Genomic DNA, 9,529 nt, shown 5'->3' with positions numbered 1-9,529 from the left:
TCTTTCTAGCGGAGTGGAAAGACTCTCATTTTGCCGGCTTTAAAGGTTGATCCGAACGACACACATACTAGCACTCCGAACGACAGACAGACACTAACTGCCTAACAAATGCGGACGAGAGAGAGACCAGCAAGCTGGGGACGAGAGAATGACCCGGACTGACTTTCCTCGCCTTGGAACAAGACGCTGTTCAGTCTGTAACAAAAGCATGCATGGCTGACGTGGCCGTTTCTCCTTGTGTTGCAGGTACGTCTTCAGAATTGACGGAGCCTTGTTTGTCTTTCCATCTGCTGCTGCCGCCGCCACCGTCGCCACACTTGTTGCATTCATCCAGAAAGGTAGGCGCTGCAGGCTGCCGCTGATGCAGGTCTCTCTCTCTCTCTCTCTCTCTCTCTCTCAATGACTTCACACACTTCCTGCCTCGTATCAGCACCGCAGCTCCGCGGAGGCTCGCGCGGATGACTCACTCAAGTCGTTCACACCGCGCAAAGCGCGAGTTCTGGAGATTGTGGCTCTTCAAATAGCCAGTGTTTCCACGATTTTCACCAAAAAGAGAACTAATCTTTTTTTAAGAAAAACAAGCAGTAATTCTATACTCACAAAACCTGTTTTGCAGCAGAAGCAGATTAATTAATAAATGTTAAGATCGTTGTCCATTTCAGTTTCAATTTATTAAAAACGTAAATTCTGGACTTAATTTTATTCAGTGCTAGTTGGGGTACCCGGCTTCGCTGAGGGAGTTGATATAAGACTGAATAAGAAGACTGAATAAGAAGAATAAAACGATAAACTTTGAAGTATAAGAGGTAAAAAAATACTGAAAACTTATTCTAACTACACTGAAGAGCCAAAGAAACTGGTACACCTGGCTAATATCGTGTAGGGCCCCCGCGAGCACGCAGAGGTGCCGCAGCACGACCTGGCATGGACTCGACTGATGTCTGCAGTAGTGTTGGAAGGAACTGACACCATGAATCCCGCAGGACTATTCATAAATCCGTAAGATTACGAGGGGGTGAAGATCGTTGCAAGGCTTCTTAGATATGCTCAATACTATTCATGTCTGGGGAGTTTGGTGGCCAGAGGAAGTGTTTCAACTCAGAAGGGTGTTCCTGGAGCAACTCTGTAGAAATTCTGGATGTGTGAGGTGTCGCATTGTCCTGCTGGAATTTCCCAAGTCCGTCGGAAAGCACAATGGACATGAATAGATGCAGGTGATCGGACAGGATGCTAATGTACATGTCACGTATATGAGTCGTATCTACACGTATCAAGCGTCCCATGTCACTCCAACTGCACGAGTCCGCACACCATTACAGAGCCTCTGTCGGTTTAAACAGTCACCTGCTGACACAACATTGTCTCCATACCCGTACATGCCCACGCGCTCGATACAGTTTGAAACGAGACTCGTCCAGCCAGGCATCATATTTCCAGTCATCAATAGTCCGATGTTGATGTTAATGGGCCCAGGCGAGGCGTAAAGCTTTGTGTCGTGCAGTCATCAAGAGTACACGAGTGGGCCTTCTGCTCCATTACAAACGCAGAAAAAAGACAAGCTGAAATAAAGAACCCAACCCGAAAATGATAATAAAATAATTTTCAACATTTGATCCGTGTACTAACATCTATAAGTTACCATTAAATTGAACAACCTCCTATCTATGGTGTTTCATTGAATGGTTCGCACGCTCACACTTGTTGATGGCCCATCACTGAAATATGCAGCAATTTGCAGAAGGGTTTGTGACGGTATCACCTCTTACCTTAAACGGCGATCGATGCTAACTTTATTCCTCTGCGAGGAATTTTTTAGAAGTTGTGATCGTGAGATAACCTACTGGAAACAGAACAATCAAACTGGGGTTCGTTTCTGAAACACTGCAGCACAGTCTAACCAATACTAAACAAGAGGGTTAGCAACAGACGATCTCCCAGCACAAAAGCAAGTTGTAACTTTACATATTAATATCAGCTGCCAGCCTAATTAGGCATTCTTGTGTCAAGCAATATAATAAAGTAGAAGGCAGTGCTAAGGCTAACCTAACCTTCCTGACACACACACACACACACACACACACACACACACACACACACACACACAAAACTCTTTCTTTATACCCGTTCACACGACAACACGGTAACCTAACCTTGCAGATAAATGTATTGCTGACTTGGAAGTCAGACAAACAAATGGCCAAAGAGATAGCCAACTGTAACATATGCCTCTCAACAACATGTACCTTAAATCAATTAGGTGCAACAGTTTATAAAACCAATTACCGACGCACATGAAGCTAGTAGCAGTACTGAACAGGGAAAAGCTTGAAGTGATTCTGAATTTAAATCAAGGGGTCAGCTGATGATCATACCCTATAACTTCATTGCTTAGTACAGGGTCTCTATGCCTTTGCATTAACCAACTTGCGTTAGAATAGATAACACAATAAATAGTTCTTTCTTAAACTCGGTTTGAAGCAACTAAACGGAATGCAGATCTAACTACACTGACTCTGAAGGAGCCTTTGCATTGCTTCATTAACTGACTAGCCTAGTACATGAGGACAACTTAAACTTTCGTGGTTTGAAGGACCATGCTCATTAACAAAACTATCCCAGTATGTATGAGAAATGGTAAGTGTTCTCATCATCAATTATTAATCAAGCAAAGTACAACAAATTAAACACTTTAAACAACAAATGTGCTTTGATTAGAAGTCTTTTGACCTACTAAAAAGTATAATTGGCTATGCAAAGGACAACACAACCTTAAACTCAAGTTCAACCACTTTCTCTTAGGACACTCGGAATTAAATTAACTAGGATACGATTCATGTCCAGGTTTGTAGTTTGGGATAATCACCGGTGTAAGATAGCGTTTTTAGCAACACCACGATTATTATTAAAATCAACCAAATTTCACAAATACCTGGTCCATATACAAATACAAACAATTTAGTGGAGGGAAAAAATTGGAGATTTTTGATAAGGTCTTATGGGACCAAACTGCTGAGATCATCGGTCCATAAGCTTACACACTATTTAATCTAACTTAAACTAGCTTACGCTAAAGACGACAGACACACCCATGCCGGAGGAAGGATTGGAACCTCCGCCGGGGGAGCCCTGACAAAACGCCGTGACTACCCCGCGCGGTTTAGTGGAAGGCATGTGGCACTGGCGGCGCAATTTGCATGGGATGTTAACCTGGCGGCGGTGCAATCAAAGCAATACTATTGGCTTCGCCCTGTTGCATATCTTCTTGGCGCCGGAATTATATTTTTATAGGGCCAAAAACAGGCCGTGGTAATGGTATCACCAAATGCAGCATCCGAGCCCGCTAAATACTGCCCTTAACTCTTCTGGCATGAATACTCCAGGAATATGAGCCACAATGATCAGCTAGTGCTAGCGAGATGTTAAATACAGCACTGCTCATACCACACTCCTTACCCGTCAGAAAGGACGAGTTCCCACTTGTGCACCAGCCACACCTTTTCCACTCCGCAGGGCTACTTCCGTAGCTGCGGCGCTTCCCCACATCTTTTACATTCAACACTACATTCCCTGAACTATGGACCAAGTTATTTGTAGTACATTATACAGGGTGTTACAAAAAGATACGGCCAAACTTTCAGGAAACATTCCTCACACACAAATAAAGAAAAGATGTTATGTGGACATGTGTCCGGAAACGCTTAATTTCCATGTTAGAGCTCATTTTAGTTTCGTCAGTATGTACTGTACTTCCTCGATTCACCGCCATGATTTCATACGGGAAACTCTACCTGTGCTGCTAGAACATGTGCCTTTACAAGCACGACACAACATGTGGTTCATGCACGATGGAGCTCCTGCACATTTCAGTCGAAGTGTTCGTACGCTTCTCAACAACAGATTCGGTGACCGATGGATTGGTAGAAGCGGACCAATTCCATGGCCTCCACGCTCTCCTGATCTCAACCCTCTTGACTTTCATTTATGGGGGCATTTGAAAGCTCTTGTCTACGCAACGCCGGTACCAAATGTAGAGACTCTTCGTGCTCGTATTGTGGACGGCTGTGATACAATGCGCCATTCTCCAGGGCTGCATCAGCGCATCAGGGATTCCATGCGACGGAGGGTGGATGCATGTATCCTCGCTAACGGAGGACATTTTGAACATTTCCTGTAACAAAGTGTTTGAAGTCGTGCTGGTACGTTCTGTTGCTGTGTGTTTCCATTCCATGATTAATGTGATTTGAAGAGAAGTAATAAAATGAGCTATAACATGGAACGTAAGCGTTTCCGGACACATATCCACATAACATATTTTCTTTCTTTGTGTGTGAGGATTGTTTCCTGAAAGTTTGGCCGTACCTTTTTGTAACACACTGTATAAACATCATTTCAGTAGTTATTTAAATTCACAAGCATAATTGAAACAACATCGTTCAAAAGTTCACATAACTGAAATATGTACACATAGTCAAAGATTTTCCATGACAGATACGACATTATACATAAGCAGTACTACAAATTGACACAGAAATATCGATATAGATACAAAGTAGGTCAAAAATAAGTATTACAGGTTGCACTTCTGTTCTGTTGAACAATTCTCTTCAGTTGTCGTTGGTCCCGTTCTTGCAGGATCTTTTAACGGCCGCAGCGATGTCGGAGATTGATGTTTTACCGGATTCCTGATACTCCAGGTACACTCGTGAAATGGTCGTGCAGGAACATCCCCACTTTATCGCTACCTCGGAGATGCTGTATACCATCGTTCGCGCGCAAGTATAACAGCACTTTCAGACTCACTTAAATCTTGATAACCTTCCATTATACCTGCACTAAACGATCTAACAACTGCGTCAGACACTTCTCTTATACAAGCGTCGCCGAACGTAGCGCCAAATTCTGCCTGTGTACACATCTCTGTATTTGAATACGCATGCATATACCAGTGCATTTGCAGTACTTGTTAAGGTATAAGAGTTTGCCAGATGTTATTCGTTTTTCTGATTACGACGTGTTTGTGGTTTTTCTTGATTCTTTAAGCCGTTCATTTCGTTGTTCTTCAGTTTCTCTACTTCTCACTGCTTATTCTCGTTCCTTGGGAAATGAAACATGCTGCGCGCTGTTCATCTGTGATTTTTTTTTTTTTTTTTTTAGGTGCTACTTTTGATTTCGACGTTCAGGACTGGCAAGAGCTAATCCCCTTTTTCATTTGGGGCTTGTCTAAAATACATATCAAATCAGTAATCCACGACGGGATTCCCCCACCAATGGATAGCCCAAACAGTGGGAAATTCTAGAACACATCAAAAGGGCTTCGAATGGTTCAGAATGTTCCAGAACATTTCACAAGATTCGAGAGTGTTTTGGAACGTTCCACAATGATGTGGGATGTTCCGGGATATTCTCGAACATTCTGGAATCTTCCCGAATGTTCCATACTGTTCCGGACATTCCAGAACATCCCGGGTCATTGTGGATCATTCCGGAACATTATGGAATGCTCTCGAATGTTCTGCAATGTTCTCGAGCACTCTCGAATGTTCTGGAATGTTCTAGAAATTTCTATAGAGTGAAACTTCCCAGCCGTTACGTCTTCAAAAGCACGCCCTTTAGGTAAAAACGAGAACCTTCTGAATGGATTGGGGACAGGGGGCTACCATACCATATAACTCCCTTCACCGTACCGGGACTCGTTTCTGAGTTTTAGCGGCAAGCACACTGAACACTTACTTATATAAAATATATTGATTACGTCTTTGTCGGTGAGAAAATGTCGTAAAATACGTCGAAACAGGCATAGATCTTGTTGAAAAGAGAGCTTAACTGATTAATACGGGATGAAATTATAAAAAAGCCAAAATGAAATTAGGTATAATAATAATAATAATGACAAAAGTAAAATATTGTCGCTATTACGCACCGATTATCCGGGAAAACGATACTAGTTCCAGGTTGCCCATCTAACAGCTTCCAGTGGCAACAAAAGATTGATTTTCTATGTTTCGCGTGGTTACTGAGGGAGTCTGAAAATTTTAAAAACTGTCGTATCCTGCTCTTTAGAAGATATAACACTACGTTAAAAGTTTAACACAATAAGACAATTATCATAATTATAAACTGTGTGTTTGTGTTGCGACAGCGTAACGACGGCTGACAAACACCCGGACTTTATTCACCCAGTATTTGAGAGTGAGGGCACTTAGCGAATCCCAGCAAACTTTACACGAGATTTCAAAAAATTCGGAAATGTAGTAACGTCATATGGAACCAAACTGCTGAGGTCGTCAGTCCCTAAGCTTACCCACTACTTAATCAAACTTACACTAAGGACAACACACACACCGCTATCCACCGCGGCCCTCATTCTACAGATTCCATACAGGTACTGAGAAAGAAAATTGTGTCTTAGGATATAAATTTCAGTAAAAAATATTTTATCTCATGAATTCTCATTATGAATGAATAGAGCAATCAGTATACGCCGTTTCATCTGTTTTTGTAGTGCCCAGTATTAAGCGGCGCGCCATGCAATGGAACTATCACATCGACAGTCCTCTTCCGGCCTGGTGACAAATGTTTTCTTGCTGTGTGCCACGCAGGAAACAGCACGCAGCGTGCTGGAACGTGGGATTTTCACCTCGAATATTGTTACTGTGAAGTCCAAAGCGAAACGGCACTTTAATCATCGTACCAAAGATATTGATGAAGTTCTACAGATGGTGAAATCTCATTCTGTCCTGTATACCAGAATCCCTTGCAGTCCTCGCTAAAGAATACTCATAACATATCTTAAGATCTGTACAAATATGTGAGTGGCGTGATTGCGTTGCACTTTTACTCTGCTTCTGGAAATTTCCTCCACTCCCTTCAATATTTTTTAGCAATAAATTTAAACAGGAGAGTTCTAAGAACACATGTCAGTAACGTTCCTTCCTTGATTCGTAATTTATTTCATAGGCCCCTTGAGTCTTACATCTATCTGCTTTATACTCATTCTTGTAGGGATTTTAAAAATCTGAATATTGCGTACTAAATCGAAATTTGCCCCCTTTTCCTCCACTACACTGCCTCATTCATTCAGTGCTATTTAGATTTTTATCAAAGTTCATCAACTTTTTCTATAGATCCTAACAGTTTCATCAAGCAGTGACCTGGGCGTGTAATTTTACGGAATAAGATGTGGTGTTGTTTCCGTTTCTGTATCCTATCAATACTCACTGTTAGCTGCTTTCCTGTTCATAGTGATGGCGACATTATTCTTACAATACGTGTAGTCTCCTACGCAGGAGCATTTTCCGAACGAGATGGCACAGTGGAATCGCATTAAGGAGGATGTTGATTCAAATCACCATTAGACTACCCAACATTAGGTTGCAGTGGCTTTCCTAAGTCACTTGAGGCAAATGATGAGATAGGTGTTTTGGAAGAGCACGGCTGGTTTCCTTCCCTATCCTTTATCAATCCGAATTTGTGCTTGATTTCTTATGACCTCGTCGTCGATGGAACGTTAAATCATAATCTTCCTTCCAGGAATCTTTGTCCTTTTACAATTAATGTTTATGCTATTTCAGCCCATTGTAAGAGATTTACATGTAATAGCAATGTTCAAAAATATGTTATTTCCTGCTTCAATTTTTGGAAGAAAGGCCCCAGTTCTACTACTCCTTACGGCTAGGCATTCCAGGGATCTCAGCGACGGACTATGTTGCCTGCAGTGTTTTCCATTAAGGATATGGTTGTTCTGTTACTATCGGAAGTGTGCCTTTAAAGGGCAAGAGTGGTTTAGATGGCAGCATGCGACTTCGTTTTGCCCCTTTCGGCGACAATAAATCATCTTAATGCGTCACATGTCTTCTTGGATCGTTCTCAGTGCCTCCATTGTGATCTGAATATGGCTTTGGCAAAATATTCATTGAATTCGACTCTGTCCTAATGAGTGAGATCGAACATGTGACCTCTCATTTACACAGTTATCTTTCGAAAACATCATCATCGGCACCAATAACACCAAGAATAAAATTGTTTGTTTCGCCATGAAATATTTTCCTTTATCAAGATTTTCTTTGACAGATTGATCCTCCCGCTTCCTTAGTTGAGCACGGACGCTACTGTTGCCTTTTCTTGCATTCTTTTTACACGCAATTTCCGTTTTACTATGCAACACAATTAAAGGATCAGTTCCTTGAAACCCCGTAATTGTCTCCCCTTGCAGCGTATAAGTTTGAAATTTGGTCCAGACATGCCTCCAACCGTCGTCTGCAAAGTTGAAAACGCGTGCCGCGTTGTGACGTCGTTCTCGGACTCAGTGATACTTCAGATTGCAAGGTGTAGACGCATGCAAGAAAGGAGCCAGAGCTCAGATGATCATGTGAGCTGTAAGGTGGGTTAATGATGTCACATTGACACCAGATACCACCACAATCCTTCCAACGCCACCTTGGACGTGTTACACGAAGGGAAGGTAGTTACCTCACTTGTTACCCACATATCAGCCCTTCGTGTGACGACTACGAGATGGAGGTCAGAACAACGACTCCTAGCACTGAAATCACGCAGTTTTCTTACGGGTCCCAAGAAAAAGAATTTAAGACAATCTACCTCTCAGAATCAATACGAAAAGGTCTCTGGAGGTCCATAAAGGGCGTCAATGAAACCACCCCTTCGCTATGAGCATTCGTTTTCACACATATCGCACTCGATAACGCAGTTTGCAGTGCGATGTACGACAGGATGAGTTTCCTAATAAACTCAGGCCACTGCTGACGCTCCCCAGACGATCGAACTCTTTCCAAGGACACTTCGGGGTCGCAACCCCAAAAACAAAATTTGAACGTGTACCGAAGCGGAGAACGTGTTTTCTCTGTGTCATTGTTTTCCGCCCTCCTGTGGTGTATGTACGGAATGTGCGACTTTGAAGCACACGCGAATAATGTGGAAAGTCTTGATGAAAATGTCCCTGCTTAAAGACATGGATCCACCAATCTCCACCCACCGACGAGCCAGGCAATTCTTCAAGCGCCTTTCTGATATCGCAGTGGCCAGCAGGCGGTTATCTGGAGCGGGTTGCTTAGCCCGCCTACGATTAGGGACCGACGAACGAGCCCAGTGAAGGAGTTAAAATGGTACCGAGGGTGACTCCGAACTTGAGAGGATCTTAGAGGGAACCTTTCCGTTTTTGTACGTGTTAACGTCGCACCCATCCATGCGCATGTCACAGAAGTCTACGAAAAACGATGAACAAGCTGTTCTGCTTCGGATCACGTTAAAAATTTCGTCGAATGGTTTTGAACGGCCGGCCGGTGTGGCCGTGCGGTTCTAAGCGCTACAGTTTGGAACCGCGTGACCGCTACGGTCGCAGGTTCGAATCCTGCCTCGGGCATGGATGTGTGTGATGTCCTTAGGTTAGTTAGGTTTAAGTAGATCTAAGTTCTAGGGGACTGATACCCTCAGATGTTAAGTCCCATAGTGCTCAGAGCCATTTGAACCATTTGGTTTTGAACGGTCCCTAATGGCTCAACACTGTATACAA

The 9,529-nt window shown here is 42.9% G+C and overlaps 1 protein-coding gene across 1 annotated transcript in view; it reads left to right on the top strand.

Moving 5' to 3' along the window:
- Window positions 1-292: 292 nt before the first annotated feature.
- The window catches only part of LOC124615911 (high affinity cAMP-specific and IBMX-insensitive 3',5'-cyclic phosphodiesterase 8A), a 1,662,866-nt gene continuing 1,653,629 nt past the window's right edge, over window positions 293-9,529 (top strand). The window contains exon 1 of the mRNA XM_047144089.1: window positions 293-338. The gene's annotated coding sequence lies outside the window, so the exon portion shown is untranslated. The remainder of the gene's footprint in view (window positions 339-9,529) is intronic.

Source organism: Schistocerca americana, chromosome 5 (assembly GCF_021461395.2).
Source record: "Schistocerca americana isolate TAMUIC-IGC-003095 chromosome 5, iqSchAmer2.1, whole genome shotgun sequence".
NCBI lineage: Eukaryota > Metazoa > Arthropoda > Insecta > Orthoptera > Acrididae > Schistocerca > Schistocerca americana.
Note: the sequence above shows the minus strand (reverse complement) of the source record. Positions and strands in the feature narration are given on the sequence as shown.